The 24055-nt window shown below is 47.6% G+C and overlaps 1 protein-coding gene and 1 pseudogene across 1 annotated transcript in view; one reads left to right on the forward strand and one right to left on the reverse strand.

Moving 5' to 3' along the window:
* The window catches only part of LOC146206903 (uncharacterized), a 220557-nt gene that overhangs the window by 125348 nt on the left and 71154 nt on the right, over positions 1-24055 (forward strand). The window lies entirely within an intron of this gene.
* On the reverse strand, positions 12162-12816 carry LOC146206905 (uncharacterized; annotated as a pseudogene).

Below are 24055 nucleotides of genomic sequence, written 5' to 3' on the forward strand. Positions count from 1 at the left end.
CATGGCCATGGTGTCGGAGCCAAGGCCTCGAGTTCTCTCCGGATGATCCGAGCCATGTTCGCTGGATGTGAAGGCTATTGCAAAGGCGCCAGGTCAGCACAGGGTGATGTAGCCGCCGTGTTCGGAAGGCGCTCAGAGCGATATACGAGACGTCGTTGTTTAGCGTGCTCGAATTTTCGACAGACTTGATGTACCGAGTCGATGGTAGAGCAATTCGTGCAGAAGAGTATGTTGAACGCATCATCCATTATACCCTTGAGGATATGCCCTATCTTGTCACTTTCTGGCATGGAGCTGTTCACTTTGCGGCACAACGAAAGCACGTCTTGAATATAGCCAAAGTAGGACTATGTGGGGGATTGGGTGGGAGTCAAAAGTTCTCTTTTTGCTTCAAGAGCCCGCCCAACCGTCTTCCCGAACAAGTCCTGAAGCTTTTGTTTACAGATTTCCCAGGACACTAGCTAATGCTCGGGATTTAGGAAACATATCCGAGCTGTTCCCGCCAATAGAAGATTATGTTCGCCAGCATAATGGTCGCGTCCAAGTGGTTGTTTCTGCTGCAGCGCTCGTACTCATTTAGCCTGTCATCAACGTGCAGCTTGTCTTCGCCATTAAAGATGGCAGAGTGGCGGATCTTCGTGAGTACCACTGGCTGAGCCGATGTTGCTGCGATGGTAGGGACTGCCTCGGATGTCATAGTGGTCGTGGCTGACGTCGTTGTGAGCTCAGGTAGGTGGCGGCCACTGCGCAAATCCAGCTTTTTTGTGATATTTTGCTCTTCTATTCTATTCTGTGTGCACGGGGATCTTTAGTCACCTCCACCAAGATGATACCTGGCAAGGTAAGGTAAAGAGATTAGTCCCAGATAACGCAGCACACAGCACACAGAAACACAACAGTGTCAAGCAGGCACCAGCCGACACTGCTTGAACATCGTCTTCTTCAAAACTCACAAGATTCTTCTTCCTTCCTTATGCGCATATCAGTGCATGCACCACCTAATGTAACAATATTCTGCAGGAATATATATATATATATATATATATATAAATATTTATATATATATATATATAGATAGATAGATAGATGCGTGTGTGTGCGTGTGTGTGTGTGTGTATGTGTGTGTGTGTGTGTGTGTGTGTGTGTGTGTGTGTGTGTGTGTGTGTGTGTGTGTGTGTGTGTGTGTGTGTGTGTGTGTGTGTGTGTGTGTGTGTGTGTGTGTGTGTGTGTGTGTGTGTGTGTGTGTGTGTGTGTGTGTGTGTGTGTGTGTGTGTGTGTGTGTGTGTGTGTGTGTGTGTGTGTGTGTGTGTGTGTGTGTGTGTGTGTGTGTGTGTGTGTGTGTGTGTGTGTGTGTGTGTGTGTGTGTGTGTGTGTGTGTGTGTGTGTGTGTGTGTGTGTGTGTGTGTGTGTGTGTGTGTGTGTGTGTGTGTGTGTGTGTGTGTGTGTGTGTGTGTGTGTGTGTGTGTGTGTGTGTGTGTGTGTGTGTGTGTGTGTGTGTGTGTGTGTGTGTGTGTGTGTGTGTGTGTGTGTGCGCGCGTGTGTGGGGAAAGAATAGACAGATGTGAAGAAAAGAGTGTATTGACGTTTCGGCCGCGGGACCAGCCTTCGGCGGTAGAAGACCGGTCCGACGAAGGCTGGTGCCGCGCCATAAACGTCAATACATTCTTTTCTCCACCACGTCTGTCTTTTATAGCGCAGCTCTTTGGCGCCCGTTCCTGGGTTTCTCTTCGTCGTCGCCGTTGTCCCTTGAAACCAGCTGCACTTTCACTCCCGCCTACCTTCATTCCTTACGGCGCGATTCAGGTGTCCACAGAAACACGTGTGACAGATACTGCGCCTTTCCATTCCTGTGCGCGATTCAGGTGTCCACATAAACAAGTGTGAAAGATACCGCACATTTCCATTCCCATGAACCAATTATGAACGGCATGCTTCAGAGCTCTGGTGAAAGACATAACCACACATGGTGCGCACTGTAAACTTAATAAAGTGGAAGACGTGACCGCACATGGTGCACACTGCAAATTTAAGAGATCTGGACTATCAAACTAGCTGTATATACGCAAACTACGTCAAAATATGATGTTTTCTCGGTGAATATGTGAATTCTCGGTTATTGCACATGTTACCCTGCAGTTCGGTGTGCGCGCTGACTCACAAAGAAAAGCATCATATTTTGATGTATTTTCCATATATACAGCTAGTTGGATATCCGGCTTTCTAGCCGATCGTCCCTCGGCTTTCGAGGAAGACCTGGCCCGGATCTAGCCCGCCCTCATTTTCCTTTAAAACATACTACTAGAAATTCGATGAGACGCTTGCTAACTTTGGCTGCAACGTTTTCAAGTCAGATATTTGCGAAGGTTCTTTCTTCTCGTCTGCAGCTTGTGGCCTCAGTTTCTTCGCCCCGCGCATTCGAATGGGCCCACGCACTGCCGCCTGCAACCTTCCGATAACTTAATGCTCTCTTTATTTTTTCGACCACGAAGCTTCCTTGAAGACAGTCAAGAACTGTTAGGGGGGTGTATCTTGAGAAAAATGCGTGAAAAATAAAATAGTTGTCTGTAATTGTACATACATGTCTTGCTTAAAATCTTTGGCTCAATCTATCGAAAAAGGTAGAAGCAGCTGATGAGCTGTGCTCAAATTGGTAGTAGGATGTAACGTAACCTTCGACAAATTTCTTTTTTTAAACATGTTCTCAACTAAGTCCAAAGAAGCCCCCTTTTGGGCCTATAAATATATTGCGGCTTTGTTCCCCTGTTCCTGTCACCACGGGGAACCAGCCAGCAGGTCCCCGAACCAGCCGCCGGCTTCAATGGCTCCAACCCGAACATGGTCTTCTGTCGGACCCCCTTCGACCTCGGAAGGCATCAACTTTGGTAATCACTCAGTCAACACCACCGGTTGTCTTCGTGCAGCCCCGGGAGCCCATCTTCAAAGGACTGCCCACTAAAGATGCGGAAGACTGGATAGACCTTTTTTGACCGTGTGGCAGAATTTAATGGTTGGCATGACGCTGCGAAACTCAGGCAAGTCTTCTTTTCTCTTCAAGGATCTGCTGAGTTTGGTTCTAAAATCACGAGACTTCTTTCAAGGATTGGGAGACAGTCAAAGCGGAGTTTTTGACGCCTTTTGCAAGTTTCGTCCGAAAAGAAAGAGCTCAGACCTTCCTCCAATAAAGAATTTAGTCTCTTCCGCCTCGCCGATCCCAGCATGAAATAGGGTACCAAGGTGAACCTGTTGATGTGCGGTGTGAACGATCAGCTATTTGCAGGTCTTCACCAGCTGCCAAATACTGGTGAAGTTCAGCCAGGAAGCAGTGAATATCGAAAAGACCTTAGGAGCAAGGACGCGACTCTACGACTTTACAAGTGGCCTTTTGATACTCTGTCTGCAAGAACTACGCCGACTCCTGTCCTTAAAAGCGTAGCCGCATGTTGCGTCACTCACGGACGTAATCCGTGAGGAAGTCCAACAAGCACTTGGCGTTCCTCAGGCGACGGCGTCGATAGTTCAAATGCAAGAAGGAACAGGCATGACTTATACTGCTTTATTACGTCGTCCTGCGCCCCTGTTTGACCTTCAAAGCCTTCGCCGCTACCGTCCTGTTCCCGAAAGCTGCCCTTTGGCCCCCGCCCCCCAACCATACGAGGCTTTCAAGCCCCAGGAAATGGTACGACTGGAGGACTTCTAACAACCGGCCACTCTTCTTCCATTGTAGTGAGGCTTGACACATCTTTCGTCACTGTCCGTACAGGCATGTCGGCCTGCGTGGTTTTGCCATCGATGCCCCACGCCCCCTCTGAGCGAGCGACCACAGGAAATTGATGACTTCTTACGAAGTGGATAGCACGCGTCGCCAAGTCGTCTGTAACACTCCACATCACTGTTCAGCTCCCGCTTTGCGTCGCCGGGATGAAGCTACGTGCAAGGAAGGTCTCCTAGCCCGCGCAGGAGAAACTAAAGAGAGCAACGTTTGGAGATGAGGTTGCTTCGCCGCGAAAACACGAAGATTCTCCGCCGATGACGACGAGTGACAACCACGCAGCCATTAAATCGCCGCGCCACACGACCAAACCGTCGACGAGAGCATGACCGGACTGCAATCTGACGCCGCCGCTCAGCGAAGTGACAACGGGGTGCCCCGGCCACGACCTCAGCAAACGAAGAAGCCGAGATTGCAGACCGAAGCCAACATGCAGTCCGAAGACATGAACAAGTGGCCTTGAAGCTGCTGTCGACGGTCGCATGGTTACCTCCTTAGTGGATACCGGAGCCGATGATTCTGTCATCAGTGAAGGGTTCGCCGCCCAGCTCAAGGAGGTGACGACCACTTGGCATTGCCCGCTATTCCGTAGCGCTGGTGGTAACCTTGTTACACCGTCAGTGGGCTGCACTGCAAGTGTTAGAGTAAATGGACGTACTTACCCTACCAGCACGCGCGATGTGATTTCGGCTATGTATTTTCTGAATTAACATCGGGGGATCATTGACCTTCGCTCAAAACTCATCAAGCTCTCGACAGACAAAGCCATATCTGCTGCGATAACTTCGACTCATCACGTCGCTCTCAACGTCCTCGACTGAGAATTGATTGTACCGCCCGAGCAAGTGTCATCGTCCTTGTGGGTATCAAAGAAGTCTAAATTGCTAAAGGGGTCATCGAAGGAAACACCCAGTTGTTACTGGACCGAAAATTTGCCATCGCAAGAGGCATCCCCCATTTCCGGAATGAACAATCTCAAGTGCTGGCAACCAGCTTCACCGAAGAATGCCGGAATCTCAACAAGAACACAACGGTCGCCTTCCTTGACAAATTAGCCGTCATCAGAGATGACTTCGCCGCCCCACAAGCCGGCAAATGACCAAACTGACCAGCACTATCCCAAGACCAGATACGGGCCATTCTTCAAAATTACAGCGAATGCTTTTCGTCAGCCTTGAAAGTGTGGCAAACTCATTTGGTCAAGCACCGCATCGTCACGAATGAATACGCCAGACCACTGCTCCTTAAGCCCCTACCGTGTATTCTCGCGAGAAAGACAGGCCATCCGCGATTAAATAGAAGAAATGCATCGCGACGACGTTATCTAGCCATCAAGGAGCCCCTGGGTGGCGCCAGGCGTTTTTCGCTTCAGCGTCGATTACCGGCGCTTGAATCGCATAAGAAAAAAAGGCGTCTACCTCCTCCCCCGCGTCGATGACACACAGGACCGGTTATGCAACGCTAAATGTTTCACATCGATGGACCTGAATACCGGCTACTGGCAAACTGAAGTCAACGAAAGAGATCGCGAGAAGACCGCATTCATCACACCGGATGGACTATTTGTGGTCAAGGCGATGCCATCCAGCCTCTGCTCGGCACCAGCGACGTTTCAGCGGGTAAATCACACCGTGCTGGTGGGCTTGAGTGGAACATTTGTCTCGTATACTTGGATGATGTCATTGTCTTCTCCGAAAGCTTCAAAGACCACCTAGAAAGGCTTCGGACAGTGCTAGAAGCAATCAAGACATCAGAGCTAACGTTTAAACCAGAGAAACCTCATTTAACCTACTAGTAACTACGGTTCCTAGGTCACATTGTTAGCAAGGATGGGATGGAGAAAACAGCTGCGATCGCATAGCTTCCGCAGCCAGCCAACAAGAACGCTACACGCAGGTTCCTCGGCCTGTGGGCTTACTATCGGCGATTTTTCAGGAATATTTCGCCAATCGCTGAGCCTTTGACGCAACTTACAAAGACTGATGTGCTTTTAAATGAGAAGCGTCGCAATCGAACGCCTTCAACATACTTAAGCGCCGCTTACAGTCCCTCCTGTACTAGGACACTTTAACGAAAACGCCCAGACAGAAACTCATACCCACGCAAGCAGCGTTGGCCTAGGCGCCGTTCTCGTTGAGAAACATCACGGACAGGAAAACGTTATAGCGTACGCTAACCGCTCCCTGTCGAAAGCTAAAGCCAACTATACGACGATGGTGAAAGAATATCTTGCCATCATCTGGGCCACATCAACATTTCACCCCTTTTTGTATGGACGACCATTGAAGGTTGTGAGCGACCACCATCCTCTGTGCTGGCTCGCGAACTTGATTCCTCCGGCCGCTTTGCGCGATGGACCTTGCGTCCTCAAGAAATCGATATCACAGTTGTCTACAAATCTGGCCGCAAGCATGCTTGTCACGAGCCCCTGTTGACGCGCCGCCGAAACAAGACGACGAAGACACTTTCTTGGGACCGGTAAGCGCCCGCAGTTTTACACAGCAGCAGCGCTCGGACCCTGAATTGAAAGCCCTAGCTGTTTGCCTTGAAGGAAAGATCGCTTCTCCTCCTGCTGTTTTCAGGCGTCCGTTATCGTCATTCGTCTTAAGCAATAACGTCGTCCTGAAGACCTTCGCAGGCAACAGAACCGCGACTCCTTGTTGTGCCCAAACACCTCAGACAGCAGATTCTGCAGATGCTACACTATGAGCCGACAGAGGGGCATCTCGGGTTTGCGCGCACGTTGCACAGGATACAAGAGAAATATTTGCTCATTGTGTGAAAACGTGCCGTGAGTGTCAGCGACGCAAGACGTCCCCAATCAGACCAGCTGGTCCATTGAACCCAATCCCGCCCTCGATTAAGAACTTTCAACAAATTGGGATGAACCTCCTCGGCCTCTTCTCAACTTCATCAGCGGGGAACAAATGGATCAACGTGTCAACCGATTACATGAGCCGTTACGCCGAAGCGAAAGCCCTGGCCAACGGTACCGCAGCATAAGTTGCTAAGGTTTTCGTTGAGCGAATTCTCCTGCCGCATAGCTCTCCTGAAGTGCTCACAACGGGCAGAGAAACTGCATTTACGGCTGAGCTCACGCAGGCTATCTTGCACTAGAGCCAAACGAGCCACCGGAGGATAACTGCCTGCCATCCCCAGACGAGCAGACCTACGGGCTTGAACAAAACGATCGTAGACATGATCGCAATGTACCTCGATGCCAAACACGAGGCCTGGGACGTCATTCTGCCGTACATTATCTTCGCGTATAACACGGCCGTCCAGGAGACAACCATAGCGACACCATTCAAGCTTGTGTACAACAGGGAGCCACGGTGACGATCGACGCAACGCTGTCGCACGTAACTGACGAGTAGAACCTGGACGTCGCCGCATTCCCTCACTCTGCAGAGAAGGCCGGACAACATTCCCGGCTGCGCATAAAAGATCACCAACACACTGATGCCCGAAGATACAACTTGCGGCGACGCGACGCAGAGTAAAAGCCGGGAGACCAAGTGTGGGTTTGGACGCCGATACGCCTCCGCGGACATAGTGAGAAGCTCTTGCAGCGATGCCTCGGACCATACAGTCCTTTAACGCATCAGACAGCTCGACTACGAGGTCATCCCCGACATCCCGACCACATCCCAAATGCGCCGGGCGCATCCAGAAAACGTCCATGTTGTGCGCCTCAAGCTATAACGCGTGCTAAAATTATCTTAATGTCTGGTGTTTTGCTTACCTTTCTGTGTTTATTTTGTAAGCTTTGGGTCGATGCCTTTTTAAAGAGGGGTAATGCCGCAAACCATTCAAATCTTTATTTGTTCTTTTTTCGACAGCCACCGGCATGCGGCCTTATCACTACGATTCTGGCACGCGTATTGTGTTCTTTGTTCGATCATGCTGGTTGTCGCGAGACGCAGCTTTATCAGTTTCTTTGTCGTACAAGATGCGCCGAGGTGTGTCTCGAAGATTCCGACCACTCGCGTAAGCTTCTACAGTGTTCTAGGTTTTCTAGTCGCTGTTTGCTGCTTTATCTAGTTGTTTCCTCGCCGCCTAGAAATTGACCGTTTTTCGGTATAACGAAGTTAGTAGATCGATGACCGCTGAGCACGCTTGTTTCTATCGCCGCCGTCGAGTTATTTAGTTCCGAAGAGCCGAAAGGATTCCCGCATGTTCATTTATGCCACAATCCACTGTATTAAATTTATGCATAAAATACGACTCACGTTGCTCACGCTCACGATTAGTTCTGAAGTTGCTTTGTAGTAGAGTAACTTTTAGTTTATTGAGTTCAGACAGACAACGTGAAGCGTCAGCTTCTGGGCCCTCCATGTACAAGCCACTTAGCCTCAATGCACGGCTGTGGATCGTAGTAAAGAGGCAAAGAAAGTTAAGCAGCAGCCCTGGTCCCTCTACACATAAGCCATTTTGCTTCTATGCGCATCTGCACACCGTAGCAAATAGCCAGATGTGACACAGAAGCTCCTGGTTCCTCTGCACATAAACCACTTTGCCTCGACGCACGTCTATGACGTGGAGCTGGAACTGCTTGTCCCTCTATGTACAAGCCACTTAGCCTTGATGCACGGCTGTGACGGATGCAATGCGATTTCGCAAACTGCATGCCACACATTCCTTTCATGCTAAACGTGGACGACCATGTTAACTTAAAATACTAGCTATTTACTTGAAGGAACAATGCCAAAAAGTAAAATGGTGGACAATGTGAAAAAAAATTGCTCTATAAAGATGGTTTAGGCCAGTTCTACATCCTGCATGTAAACAAGCTAGACACATTACTGTCGAAGGGAAGTCCTGTGTGGTTAAAATCATCACGCTCTAACAACTTCAACACTGAAAACCATGATACAATAATAATAATAAAGATAATGATGCAATATTCACTTTTAGCCATACCAAAGAAATGATAATGCAAAGGAATGTTGCTGTTTTTCCCCATGGATAACAGTTTAGCCAAAGGAAGTTTTGCCCACATGCTCAAAGTGCTGCTTCATGTTGGCCACCGAAATCGGCTACAGCAAATGGCATCTGAAGCATTTCAATGAAGCCACATGCTAGTCTTCAATGAGAAAAGCATTGTCATATAGAAGCAGAACACAAATACTTTCACGACACACTGAAAGCACCAACTGCACAGCTGTTTTTAGGATGACTAGGTGCAGGTTTTTTCTGTAGCAAGCCAAATGTTAGCTTTCGATAAAAAAAGCATTGCCATTGCCAGAAAAAGTACACAAAAACTTTCACAACACACTAAATGTATCAATCGCACAACTGATTGTAAGATCACTAGGTACAGGTTTCTGCTGTAGCCCACATCATGTGCCCAGCGGCTATCAGAAGCCTTGCATGTGAACATGATGCCATAGATTCAATTTATGGCTATCACAGTATTAACATGCATGAGTTTAAAGCTACTTCATTATGATAATCTAAGAGTATGAAAAGAGCTTTCAGTGCTAGACATAAGCTCAGCATCAGCTTTGGCATTATCTCGCAGTCAATAATGCCGTAGGTTCTGTTGAGCCATTGTATATCTGTAAGGACATAGCAGTTACAAGTTTGTTTTCATCTTAATTTTGCTTAGCTCATGGTTTTTTTTTTTCTTTCTTTAAAGCCTGTGGCTTGTATGACTTGCCAGTATGCCTGTTTTGAATAAAAGAAGGCGTTGCAGTCACCAGAGCTCACAGCCCATCTGTTTCACAGCGGCAGTATGTCAAATTCTTGCCAGAACAACGCAGACCAACGGGTCAAGAAAAAGACAAGCGCTGATTGTTTTTCTTTCTGTCTCATCTCTTTCTTGTCCGGTTATTCTGCGCTGTTCAGTCACTTATGCATACCGGACATGCCCAAGGTGCTGTCCTGGTTTGTCAAAGCTGAAGGACAGTACTAAACCTTTCGTTATTTAGTAGCTACTGCACAGTGCACACAGTCATTCCTTCTATAAGATGTAGTTGCCGTAAAGCTCGAGAGAGAAAGATCAGCGGCTGCCCATTAAAAAAAACAACCCTCGCGACGTTTCCACAAGTGTAGGCATGTCGCACGATAGGCTCGAGTGCAAAGGTTTTCCCTTAGAGTTTTTACAACTCAGCCCATTGCGCATGTTTTACAAATTAACTCCTGATTTAAAGCTCAGGCAGGCACTCCTTTATCACAGACAGAGAAGCTGCGCGGCTTACTGGCGCAGCGTCCAGCAATGCCGAGTAGGATGGCCCTCAGACATGAGGCTGCACTTTAGTTAGTCGGCGCGGAGCCATCCTGTCAGTCTCGCCTCAAACACTGGACCGTTCGGCTTTTGTACAGAGCTTTTTCCTTACCGCCCTAATACCCGAAAGTCCAACAAGCTTAAGCAGCACCGCCTGCAATGTGTCAGTGCATCGAAAAGTTCCACTAAAGAAACAAAAGTTCGGTGAAATACTTTAGGATCGGCGTGTGAACAAAGTATGCCAGCCGCACCAAGCACAACAAAAACAATGCTAGCAGTGCATAACAGCCGTAGTTATTTGTAACTGCGCAGAAAATGCAGAACGCAGAAGCTTCAAGGCATCCTCGATGACAAAACTTGTCGGGTGGATTGGATTGGTTCTTTTCAGATTTTTTTTTTTTGTGTAGGTTCGGTATTGTTCTATTTGAGCTTGCTGCTTGCTGCGTCTACTCAGCCTACGATTAAAGGTTGACTGAAAGATCATGATTAGAAAAATGTTTTATGGTCATTGAACTTTTAGTCAAAAATTTGTGAAAAAATAATTCAACAATAAAACACGCGGAAAGTAAAAAGTGTTTAATGGAACGTTTTATATCGCATCGATTCGCTCTGGCATTATATAATGCAGATTCGACGGGTATTACTGATTTATACGCAGTTCAGACAAGGACGATGACTACAAACTATATCACAGCTGTGTAAAAGCAATCCAGTGGCGGACGTACGGTGGCTGTCCGCTGGGCGAACAGATTCGGCCATCCGCTTTCGTCAGTGGCCGTCTGGGTATATAAGCGATGCTGGCATTTGCGATGGTTGATGGTGCCAGTTGCAATGAAATAGAATATACCCATATTAGCAATGGAGCTAGACATTGTTGCCCCGCCGGGGTGGCACAGTGGTTACGGCGCTCGACTACTGTGCCCAAGGAAGCGGGATCAAATCTCGGCCTCGGCGGCCGCTTTTCGATGGAGGCGGAAAGCAAGGTGCCCGTGTGCAATGTCTGTGCACGTTGAAGAACCCCGGGTAGTCGAAATTTCTGGAGTCCTCCACTACGGCGTGTCTCATAGCCTGAGTCACTTTTGGACGTTAAACCCCACAAACCAAACCGAGCTAGACATTCTGCAAGGTACTGCCATTTGTGAGAACACCAAAAATAGCTTTTGTCACAAGCCTATAAATAAGGTCAACAGATCATATTTCAGACCGCACCTGGAGGCGACACTTGCCCATAAAGCAAGAGGATATTTCCCCTGTAGAAACTCAGCATATATCCCCTAAAATTTTCACATTTTAGGCATTGCTAGCACTCATCTGTTACAGCCGTGAAACAATGAGAAATTGTCGATTTTCGATTTTCGATTTGCAATTTACAAGGGTGGAGTGGGCGTACTCACGAGGCATCGCTTTAAAAGATCTGAGGAGCTCGTCCATTTCCATCACGAAATCCTCAGTTCCCAAAATATACATACTATAATCAAAGGATATATCTTATACAAATCTCTGCAAATAAACAATCACAATGCACTGAGAAGCATAAGCTTCTGAAAAAGCATATGAAACGTATACCTGGCTGGGGCAACTCGGTTGAAACATGCGTGGTTGTCAGTTTGAGCTGGAACATACAGTTCACAGAACGTCACATTAGGGAAGTCACCATGCCTAATGCAATATATGTAGAACAGTTACCGCCACTAATAAGCAGGAGCCACATAAAAGCCAAAAATGCACATTGCCCATCGGCATAGCAGGCTTAAATTTACGCGCTGACATGGCCTCAACTGCAAAGAACTGCAGACAGCGGGCAAGCTACAACAGTAGCTGCGAGCATCCGCCGGGGTGGTGCAGTGGTTACGGCACTTAACTACTATGCCCCAGGACGCGGGATCGAATCCCTACCTCGGTGGCTGCCTTTCGATGGAGGCGAAAAGCAAGGTGCCCGTGTGCGATGTCGGTGCACGTAAAATAAATTTCCGGAGTCCTCCACTACGGCGTGTCTCATAGCCTAAGTCACTTTTGGACGTTAAACCCCACAAACCAACCAGCTGCTAGCATTGTGAAATCTTAGTTAAGCAAAGGAATGAAAAGTGGTTACCTTTGTGTTTACAAGCAAGACAACAAGCTGAGAAATACGATCACTCGTCCCTGAGCTCAAATACCATGTACCTACCTCAAAACAGACTGTCCATTTTCATTTGAAGCTTGAGATGGGCACAGGCTGCCTGTCCGCTAGATCCTCTCTAGGCTAAATGTTACAGCCCTTGCGTCCAGACAGTCGTTGCCGCCAGCAATATGTCGCAAAGAATTGAAGAGGAGCTCAACGGGGTAGCTTGAGAGGTTCCTTGGTAAAATATGAAAGAAGTGGTCCTTGAGAACATACATAATGCATAGCACAGTAGAGTTGGTTGTCGGTAGGAAAGCACCGTAGGTTTCAGCACTAAGAAAAATTTTTTTCCATTCCATTTACAGGCACTGAAGAGAGTTCGAGATAGTCTAGAAACTCTTCATCCGGCCACTGCAGGCATTCATCGGAAGCATAAAAAGTGCATTTCATCAGGCTTTCTCATATGCGCATATGCTGTTCGGTTGGCAAAGTTGTGGATCGGTAACCACTTCTGCATCATCTTCATAAATAATATTGTTGCATCAGCGTTCCTGAACTGTTCAGCCTGACGGTGGAACCTGGGGCATCTCAAAAACGAAAGCGCCGAGATAACTCATCTGAAAACGGCAGCAAGGCTCTGCCTACATCCGTCTTCTCAAAATTAGTTGGTTATATGTGCTTCTGTGTCAGGAATCGAACTGATTTGCATATCTCGTTTTTTGAAGGACACCAAAATTTTCAACAACTTCCTGAGGCTCGGAGCTACTGCAGAGGCGCTGCCTTCTTGGGAACAATAAAAATGCTACTTCCAGACTTGCTAGAAACCCCTTGAGGATCCACGAAAAAAAAGGCAGAGCAGGGAAGCTAACTATGGTTAACTGCTTCTTCCTGAGGCTAGGAGCTACTGCAGAAGCGCTGCCTTCCTTGCCACCACACTAGAGATGCCACTTCCCAACTTGCTAGAAACCCCTTGAGGATCCTCGAAACAAAAAGCATTGCTGGGGAGCTATGTTTAACTCCTTCTTCCAGGCTCGGAGCTAGTGCAGACGCGCAGCCTTCCTTGGAACTATATTAGATATGCTACTTCCCAACTTGCTAAACCCCTTTACGATCCAAGAAATAAAAGGCATTGCAGGGGAGCTAACTATGGTTGACTGCTTCTTCCTGAGGCTCGGAGAAACTGCAGCGGTGCTACCTTGCTTGGAACCATGATAGACATGCTACTTCCCAACTTGGTAGAAACCCCTTGAGGATCCACCAAACAAACGGCATTGCAGGAGAGCTAACTATGGTTAACTGCTTCTTTCTGAGGCTCGGAGCTACTGCTGAGGCACTGCCTTCCTTGGAACCAACATAGAGATGCCACTTCTCCACTTGCTAGAAACCCATTAAGGATCCATGAAACAAAAGGCATTGCACGGGATCTAACGATAGTTAACTGCTTCGTCTTGAGGCTCGGAACTACTGCAGAATGCTGCCTTCCTTGGAATCATAATCGAGATGCTACTTACCAACATACTACAGACCCCTTGAAGATCAACGAAACAAAAGGCATTGCAGGGGCGCTAACTGTGGTTAACTGTTTTTCCTGAGGCTCGGAGCAACTGCATAGGCTCTGCCTTCCTTCGAACCATATCGACATGCCACTTCCCAACTTGCTAAAAACCCCTTGAGGATCCACGAAACAAAAGGCATTGCAGGGGAGCTAACAATGGATAAATGCTCCTTCCTGAATTTCGGAGCTACTGCAGAAGCGCTGCCTTCCTTAAAAAAATACTAGAGATGCTAGTTCCCAACTAGCTAGAAACCCCTTGAGGATCAACGAAACAAAAGGCATTGCAGGGCAGCTAACGGTGAATAACGGCGTCTTCCTGAAGCTCGGAACTACTGCAGAGGCGCTGCGTTTCTTGGTACCATAATAGAGTTCCGACTTTCCAGCTTGCTAGAAACCCCTTGAGTATGCACAAACAAAAGACATAGCAGGGGAGCTAACAAGGCTTAACTGCTTCCTCCTTAGGCTGGGAGCTACTGCAGAGCGGCTGCCTTCTTTGGAACTGATATAGAGATACTTCCCCAATTCCTAGAAATCCATTGAGGATCCATCAAACAAAAGGCATTGCAGGGCATCTAACGATGGGTAACTGCTTCTTCCTGGGGCTCAGAGGTACTGCAAAGGTGCTGCCTTCCTTGGAAATATAATAAAAATGCTAGTTCCCAACTTGCTAGAAACCCCTTGAAGATCAACTAAAGAAAAGGCCTTGCATGGGCGCTAACTATGGTTAACTGTTCTTCCTGATGCTCGGAACTACTGCAGAAGTGCTGCCTTCTTTGGAATCATAATAGAGATGTTACTTCCCAACTTACTAAAAACCCCTTGAAGATCAATTAAACAAAAGGCATTGCAAGGGCGCTTACTATGGTAACTGTTCTTCTTGAAGCTCGGAGCAACTGCAGAGGCACTGCTTTTCTTGAACCATAAAAGAAATGCTTCTTCCCAACTAGCTAGAAACCCCTTGGTGATTCGTAAAACAAAAGGCATTGCAGGGAAGCTAACGATGGTCAACTGCTTCTTCCTAAGGCTCGGAGCTACTGCAAAGGCGCTGCCTTCCTTGGAACCATATTACAGATGCTACTTCCAAACTTGCGAGGAACCCCTTGAGTATCCACGAAACAAATGGCATTGCAGGGGAGCTAATGATGGTTAACTACTTTTTGAGGCTGGGAGCACTTAAGAGGTGCTGTCTTGCTTGGAACCATAAAAAATGCTACTTCCCAACTTGCTAGAAACCCCTTGAAGATCAACGAAACAAAAGGCATTGCAAGGGTGCCTACTATGGTTAACTGTTCTTCCTGAGGCTCAGTGGAACTGCAGAGGCGTTGCCTTTCTTGAACCATAAAAGAAATGCCCCTTTCCAACTTGCTATAAACCCCTTGATGATTCATATAACAAAAGGCAATTCAGGAAAGCTAACGATGGTTAACTGCTTCTTCCTGAGGCTCCGAGCTACTGCAGAGGCGCTACCTTCCTTGGAACCATAATAGAGAGGCTCTTTCCCAACTTGCAAGAAATCCCTTGAGGAGCCACGCAACAAACGGCATTGCAGGGGAGCTAACTTTGGTCAAATGCTTCTTCCTGAAGTTCGGAGCTACTGCAGAGGTGTTCCCTTGCTTAGAACCATAAAAAATACTGCTTCCCAACTTTATAGATACCCATTGAGGATCCATGAAACAAACGGCATTGCAGGGGATCTAATGATGGTTAACTGCTTGTTACTGATGCTGGGAGCTACTGCAGAGGCGCTACCTTCCTTTGACCCCCAATAGAGATGCTCATTCCCGACTTGCAAGAAACCCTTTGAGGATCCACGAGACAAAAGGCATTGCAGGGTAGCTATGGCCAAATGCTTCTTCCTTAGGCTCGGAACTACTACACAAGAGCTGCCTTCTTTGCAATCATAGTAGAGACAAGGTCAATGTACAACTGGTCGCGCAACTCGGAAGAAAACGCGTGCAGCTGCCTACTGCCAGCGGCATCAACTCGATGATGAGGGCTCCTGCGAACTGTGAGGCAAATTACTAACGCACAGAAAATAAGGTCTGCCAGAACTCCAAAGAACTATAAAGTAAACATAATATTCGCGCTCAGGAATGAATGCAGTTTTTGTTTCTTGCGTAAGAAAAAACGTGTCACGTTTTTAATAATATTTTAACTTGTTTCTAACGGCCTCTCTCGGCCACTTGTTATCCGCTGCGTAGTTGCCCAAAGCTCAGATATGGTTCAGATTGTTCAGACCAAAGCTTTTTTCATCCGCGGAATGGGTGCGTCGTCGGCCCCGGTTCAACATTCATCGTTGCGTGCTGCGTACAGAGTGGGTTATCCGTAACAAACAGTCAGTATTTCATTCTGCTGGTTTTGGTAGAGCTTTACTGCAAGGCGAAGACTGTCTGCTCGATGAGAAACTGATTGCCGCTGCATGTGCGCATTTCCGGACGATGGGACAATGCTGCGTCACAGCTCGGCGGCTCGGCTCGGCCTCCCAGGCACGTCGCAAAAGTGGTGGCTTGTTTTACGGATACACGTCTGCATGAGCGGCGTATCGCTGCATGTTTTAATTGAGCGGTGAAGGTGAGATTTTATTGCCCCCAAGAAGCGTGTCGCATTGCTCAAAGCCTTCCGTTCCGCTCCCCTTGCTGCGTGTTTTGCTTACTGCGTCGTATTACCGCACCAACGTTCGCTGAACGTGCTTTAGCTGTTATTACAGTGATGTTCCTATTGTCAATGGGATCTTTCTCATGAACATGTTAAATGCTTAAGTTGTAAATTTGTAACCTCACATTGACTCCTTTCAGTGGCAAATGAAGCGCGAGTAAAATATGGGAATCATGAACAGGACAAGATTTATTGGAGCGAAGCTATATCGTAGATATTTTCACTTCTCAGACGCATTAACTTCTAAATACTAGCAATCCCAATTTGAATTGCTTACATAAGCTCTTACAGGTTGGCGTTCTAGCGCTAGCGTTAGTTATTCCGTTCGTTTGTTTTTGTTGTTCTTTGACGCTGATATGTATACTTTGTTTGTTAGCAAGATCTTTTACCCTTTTATAATCTCACCGCGTCTCGTTTGGAGACCTACGCTCAGGTCATTTTGTTATCACGAGGATTTCATGAAGACCGTGACGAATGAGCGGTGGTCGCTCTCCTACACTTAGATTTCATTGTCGTGAAGCGTCTATGTAAGTAATCGTGAATTAATAAAGCCTGGCTTTCTGTGCAGCGCAGCTTCACTCATTTATGCCCTTTGTGAAATGCCTCAAGCCATGTGGTTCTATCCATGTGCTTGCCGAATTCACTTGAAGGCCCTTGTTCACAAACGTGCCCGAAGAAATAAGCCCCAGAATGCGTTTACATGACGCGCGACGAAAGACTAGGCTGACGACGGAGGCAGAACGATGCTATGATAAGGTGGTTAAAGATGCCGTAACATTTCAGTTAACGTAAAACTTGACAGTAGAAATCCATGTCAAGTAAAGTTGGCTGAACAGTTACGGTGTCCATTTTTCTGCCTTATCCGAGCATCGTTCTGCCTCCGTCGTTGTTGGCCTTGTTTCTCGTTCATAATTAAAAAGACAATCAAATTCCCCGTCAAAAGTATGTCACTGACGTCACAAGCAACGTCACGTGTTTGATGTGCCTCACAGTTCGCAGGGGGCGCTGGGAAACTAAAGCCTCGCTCAGAGTCGACACGCAGGCTTCTATGGGAGTTACGCTACCATTTGTTGTTCTACCATGGTAGAGATGCAACTTCGCAACTTAATAGACACCCCTTGAAGATCAACGAAACAAAATGCATTGCAGGGAAGCTAACTATGGTCAAATGCTTCTTCCGGAGGCTCGGAACTGCTGCAGAAGTGCTGCTTTCCTTGGAATCATAATATAAATGCTACTTCCCAACTAGCAAGAAACCCCTTGAATATCAAAGAAAGAATAGGCATTGCAGGGTCGCTAACTATGGTTAACTGTTCTTCCTGAGGCTCGGAGCAATGGCAAAGGCGCTGCCTTCCTTCCAGCCATATAGACATGCTACTTCCCAACTTGCTAGAAACCCCTTGAGGATCCACGAAATAAAAGGCATTGCAGGGGAGCTAACAATGGCTAACTGCTTCTTCCTGATGCTGAGAGCTACTGCAGAGGTGCTGCCTTACTTGGAACCGTAAAATTACTACTTCCCAACTTGCTAGAAACCCCTTGAGGATCAACGAAATAAAAGGTGAGGCAGGGGTGCTAACTATGGTTAACTGCTTCTTCCTGAGGCTCGGAGCTACTCCAGAGGCCCTGCCTTCCTTGGTACCTGAATAAAGAGTCTACCTCCCAACTTGCTAGAATCTCCTTGAGGATCCACCAAAAAAAGGGCATTGCAGGGGAGCTAACTATGTTTAACTGCTTCTTCCTGAGATTCGGAGCTACTGCTGGGGCGCTGCCTTCCTTGGAACCAACATAGAGATGCCACTTCTCCACTTGTTAGAAACCCCTTCAATATCAACAAAACAACAGGCATTGCAGGGGCACTAACTGTGGTTAACTGCTTCTTCCTGAGGCTCGGAGCTACTGCAGAGGCGCTGCCTTCCTTGGAACCATAATAGAGATCCGACTTTCCTACTTGCTAGAAACCCCTTGAGGATGCACAAACAAAAGACAGCAGGGGAGCAAACAAGGCTTAACTGCTTCTTCGTCAGGCTAGGAGCTACTCCAGAGGCGCTGCCTTCCTAGGAACTGTAATGGGGATGCTACCTCTCCACTTGCTAGATATCAATTGATGATCCATATAACAAAAGTCAATGCAGGCAAGCTAACGATGGTTAACTGCTTCTTCCTGAGGCTCGGAGCTACTGCAGAGGCACTGCCTTTGGAGCGTTAGTAGAGATGCTACTTCCCAACTTGCTAGAAACCCCTTGCGGATCCACGAAACGAGGTATTGCAGGGGAGCTAAGGATGGTTAACATCTTCTTCCAGAGGCTCGGAGCTATTGCATATCCGCAGCCTTCCTTTGAACTAGAATAGAGATGCAACTTCCCAGCTTGCTAGAAACCCCTTTATGATCCATGACACACGAGGTATGGCAGGGGAGCTAAGGATGGGTAACTGCATCTACCAGAGGCTTGGAGCCATTGCAAATCCACAGCCTTCCCTGGAGCCATAATATAGATGCTACCTCCCAACTTCCTAGAAACACCTTGAGGATCCACATAAAAAAATGCGTTGCAGGGGAGCTAACGATGCTTAACTGCTTCTTCCTGAAGCTCCGAACTACTGCAGAGGCACTGTCTTCCTAGGAATCATATTAGAGATGCTAATTCCCAACTTGCTAGAAACCCCTCTATGATCAATGAAACAAAACGCATTGCAGGGAAACTAACAATGATTAACTGCTTCTTCCTGTGTCTCGGAGCTACTGCAGGGGCGCTGCAGTCTTTGGAACCATAATAGAGATTCTACTTCCCAACTTGCTAGAAACCCATTGAGGGTCCACGAAAGGAGGTATTCCAGGGGAGCTAAATATGGTTAACTGCTTCTTCCAGAGGCTCGTAGCTATTGAAGATCCGCAGCCTTCCTTTGAACCATAATAGAGATGCAACTTCCCAACTTGCTAGAAACCCCTTGATGGTCCACGGAACAAAAGGAATAGTAGGGGGCTAACGATGGTTAACTGCTTCTTCCTAAAGCTTGGAGCTGCTGGAGAGGCTCTGCTTTCCTTGGAATTATATTAGAGATGCTACTTCGCAACCTGCTAAAAACCCCTTGAGGATCCACGACACAAAAGGCATTCTAGGGGAGCTAACAATAGTTAACTGCTTCTTCCTGAGGCTCGGAGCTACTGCAGAGGCGCTGCCTTCCTTGAAACCATAACAGAGATTCTACTTCCCAACTTGCTAGAAACCCCTTGATGATCCCGAAACAATAGGCACTGCAGGGGAGCTAACCTTGGGTAACTGCTCCTTCCTGAGGCTCGAAGCTACTGCAGAGGAATTGCTTTCCTTGGAGCCATAATAGAGTCTACTTCCCAACTTGCTAGAAACCCAATGAACATCCACGAAACAAAAGGCATTGCAGCAGAGCTAACTACGGTTAACTGCTCCTTCCTGAGGCTCGGACCTACTGCAGAGGCGCTGCTTTCTTTGGAACCATAGTAGAGATGCTACTTCCCAACTTGCTAGAAACCCCTTGAGGATCCACGAAACGCGGTATTGCAGGGGAGCTAAGGCTGGTTAACTTCTTCCAGAGGCTCGGAGCTATTGCAGAGGCGCTGCCTTCCTTGGAAACATATTACAGATGTTACTTTCCATCTTGCTAAAAACCCCTTAAGGGTCCACGAAATAAAAGGCATAGCAGGGGGGCTAACGATGGTTAACAGATTCTTCCTGAGGCTCGGAGCTGCTGGAGAGGCTCTGCTTTCCTTGGAACCATTATAGAGATACTACTTCCCAACTTGCTAGAAACCCCTTGAGGATTCACAAAACAAATCGCATTGCAGGGGAGCTAACTATGATAATCTGCTCCTTCCAAAGGCTCGGGGCTACTTAAAAGCCGCTGCCCTCCTTGGAACCATAATACAGATGGTACTTCCGAACTTGCTATAAACCCCTTTAGGATCCACGAAACCGAAGGCATTGCAGGGGAGCTAACTATGAGTACTGCTTCTTCCTGAGGCTCGGAGCAACTGCGAAGGCGCTACCTTGCTTGGAACCATAATAGAGATACTACTTCCCAACTTGCTAGAAACCCTTTTAGGATCCGCCAAACAAAAGGCATAGCGGGGGAGCTAACTATAGTAATCTGCTTCTTCCTGAGGCTCGGATCTGCTGCTGAGGCGCTGCCTTCCTTGGAACCAACATAGAGATGCCACTTCTCCACTTGCTTGAAACCCAGTGAGGATCCATGAAACAAAAGGCATCAGGGGATTTAACAATAGTTAGCTGCTTCGTGCTGAGGCTCGGAACTACTGCAGAATGCTGCCTTCCTTGGAATCATAATCGAGATGCTAGTTCCCAACTTGTTAGAAACCCCTTGAGGATCCACGAAACAAAAGGCATTGCACGAGACCTAATGATGAATATTGCAGATCTGCAGCCTTCCTTGGAACCATAACAGAGATGCTACATCCCAACTTGCTAAGAAATTTCGAAGTTTCACGAAACAAAAGGCATTGCAGGGGAGCGAACTATGGGTGACTGCTCCTTGCTGAGGCTCGGAGCTACTGCAGAGGCGCTGCCTTCTTTTTAACCTTAATAGAGAAGCGAATTCCCAACTTGCTAGAAACTTTTTCAGGATCCACAAAGCAAAAGTCATTTCAGGGGAGTTAACAATGATCAACTGCTCCTTCCTGAGGCTCGGAGCTACGGCAGTGGCGCTGCATTCCTTGGAACCATAACAAAGATGCTACTTCCCATTTTGCTGTGAAACCCTTGAGGATCCACGAAACAAAAGGCATTGCAGGGGAGGTAACGATGGCTAACTACTTCCTGAGGTTCAGAGTTACTGCAGAGGCACTGTCTTCCATAGAACCTATATAGAGATGCTAATTCCAGACTTGCTCGAAACCCCTTGAGTATTCACGTAACAAAAGGCATTGCAGGGGAGCTAACAATGGTTAACTGCTTCTTCCTGATGCTCCAAGCTACGGCAGAGGTGCTGCTTCCTTGGAATCATAATAAAGATGCTACTTCCTAACTTGCCAAAAACCGCTGGAGGATCCACGAAACAATAGACTTTACAAGGAAGCTAACGCTGATTAACTGCGTCTTCCTGAGGCGCAGAACTACTGCAGAGGTGCTGCCTTCGTTTGAACCTTAATAGAGATGCTACTTCCCAACTTGCTAGAAACCCCTTGAGCACCCACGAAACAAAAGGCATTGCAGGTCATTCTTCCTGAGACTCGGAGCTACTGCAGAGCCGCTGCCTTCATTGCAACCACCTACTGCAGGGGCGCTGCCTTCCTTCGAACCATGATAGAGATGCTACTTCCCAACTTGCTAGAAACCCATTGAGGATCTGCATAACAAAAGGCATTGCAGGGAAACTAAGAACGGTTAACTGCTTCTTCCTGAGTCTCGGAGCTACTGCAGAGGCGCTGCCTTCCTTGGAACCATAATAGAGATGCTACTTCCGGACTTGCTAGAAACCCTTTGAGGATCCACGAAACAAAAGGCATTGCAGGTGAGCTAACGATAGTTAACTCCTTCTTCCTGAGTCTCGGAGCTACTGCAGAGGCGCTGCCTTCCTTGAAACCACCTACTGCAGGGGCGCTGCCTTCCTTGGAACCATGATAGAGATGCTACTTCGCAACTTCCTAGAAACCCCTTGATGATCCAGGTAACAAAATGCATTGCAGCAGAGCTAAAGATGCTTACTTGCTTCTTCCTGAGGCTCCGAACTACTGCAGATTCGCTGCCTTCCTTGGAATCAAATTAAAGATGCTACTTCCCAACTTGCTAGAAACCCCTTGAGGGTCCACGAAACAAAAGGCATAGCAGGGGGTTAACGATGGTTAACAGCTTCTTCCTGAGCCTCGGAGCTGATGGAGAGGCTCTGCTTTCCTTGGAACCATTATAGAGATACTACTTCCCAACTTGCTAGAATCCCCTTGAGGATCCAAAAATCAAATCGCATTGCAGGGGAGCTCACTATGTTTAACTGCTCCTTCCTAAGGCTCGGGGCTACTTTAAAGGCGCTGCCATCCTTGGAACGATATTACAGATGCTACTTCCGAACATGCTATAAACCCCTTGAGGATCCACGAAACAGAAGGCATTGCAGGGGAGCTGACGATAGTTAACTACTTTTTGAGGCTGCGAGCTACTGCAGAGGTGCTGCCTTGATTGGAACCGTAAAAAATGTTACTTCCCAATTTGCTAGAAACCCATTGAGGATCCAAGAATCAAAAGGCGATGCAGGGGAGCTAACTATGGTTGAGTGCTTCTTCCTGAGGCTCGCAGCTATTTCAGAGGCGCTGCCTTTTTTGGAATCATAATAGAGATGCTACTTCCCAAATTCTGTGAAACTCTTGAGGATCCACGAAGCGAAAAGCCTTGCAGGGAGGTAACGATGGCTAACTACTTCATGAGGTTCGGAGTTACTGCAGAGGCACTGCCTTCCATGGAACCTATACAGAGATGCTAATCCCAACTTGCTCGAAACCCCTTGAGGATTCACGTAAAAATTCAATGCAGGGTAGTTAACGATGGTTAACTGCTTCTTCCTGATGCTCCGAGCTACTGCAGAGGCGCTGCCTTCCTTGGAATAATAATTAAGATGCTACTTCCTAATTACCAGAAACCCCTGGAGGATCCACGAAACAATAGACATTACCGGGGAGCTAACGATGATTAACTGCTTCTTCCTGAGGCTCAGAACTACTGCAGGGGCGCTGCCTTCCTGGAAACATGATAGAGATGCTACTTCCCAACTTGTAGAAATCCCTTGAGGATCCACGAAACAAAAGGCATTGTAGGTGAGCTAACGATAGCTTACTGCTTCTTCCTGAGGCCCGGAGCTACTGCACAGGCGCTGCCTTCCTTGAAACTACCTACTGCAGGGGCGCTGCCTTCCTAGGAACCATGATAGAGATGCTACTTCCCAACTTGCTAGAAACCCCTTGAGGATCCACGAAACAAAAGGCATTGCAGGGGAGCTAACGATAGTTAATGCTTCTTCCTGAGGCTCGGATCAACTGCAGAGGCGCTGCCTTTGGAATCATAAAAGAGATGCTACTTTCCAACTTGCTAGAAACCCCTTGAGAATCCACGAAACGAGGTATTGCAGTGGAGCTAAGGATGGTTAACTGCTTCCTCCTGAGGCTCGGAGCTACTGTAGAGGCGCTGCCTTCCTTGGAAACATGTTGTCAGGCATGTGAACAGAAGAGAACAAGGAAGTGCAAAAAGAGGCTCTCCGGGATAGAAGTGGAAGAAGAGGAAGCTGACTATATCTTGGTTAGCACATCAGGCTAAGGAACAGAACCACTTTGTAAATAAACATTAACAGTGTGGTGGAAAGTGCTGAAAGATCACCACGGATTCCTCTCTACTTCGTTCGAGCCGACGACTCGCTGGGCTCCCCCCTTTGACACCCACAATGATTCAAGACGGCGATGCACTGCAGCCAGGTCCAGCGGCACCCACATGGCAGCATTAGCGTGAGCCGCGGACCTTTTCTGGCAAGGCTGGCGAAGACGTGGATGACTGGCTAACGAATTACCAGCGGGTGAGCAAGTACAATCGCTGGGATGCCACTTTAATGCTGGAAAATGTTTTTTCTTGGACTCCACAGCCCTGACATGGTTTGAGAACCATGAAGCGTCCTGAACGAGCTGGGAGCGTTTTGAAGAGGAGATTCGAAATCGTTTCGGGGATACCACGGAAAAACGGAAATGCGCTGAGCAGACTTTATTCCAGTGAGCCC

This window comes from Amblyomma maculatum, chromosome 1, assembly GCF_055883805.1.
Source record: "Amblyomma maculatum isolate TAMU_Amacu chromosome 1, ASM5588380v1, whole genome shotgun sequence".
NCBI lineage: Eukaryota > Metazoa > Arthropoda > Arachnida > Ixodida > Ixodidae > Amblyomma > Amblyomma maculatum.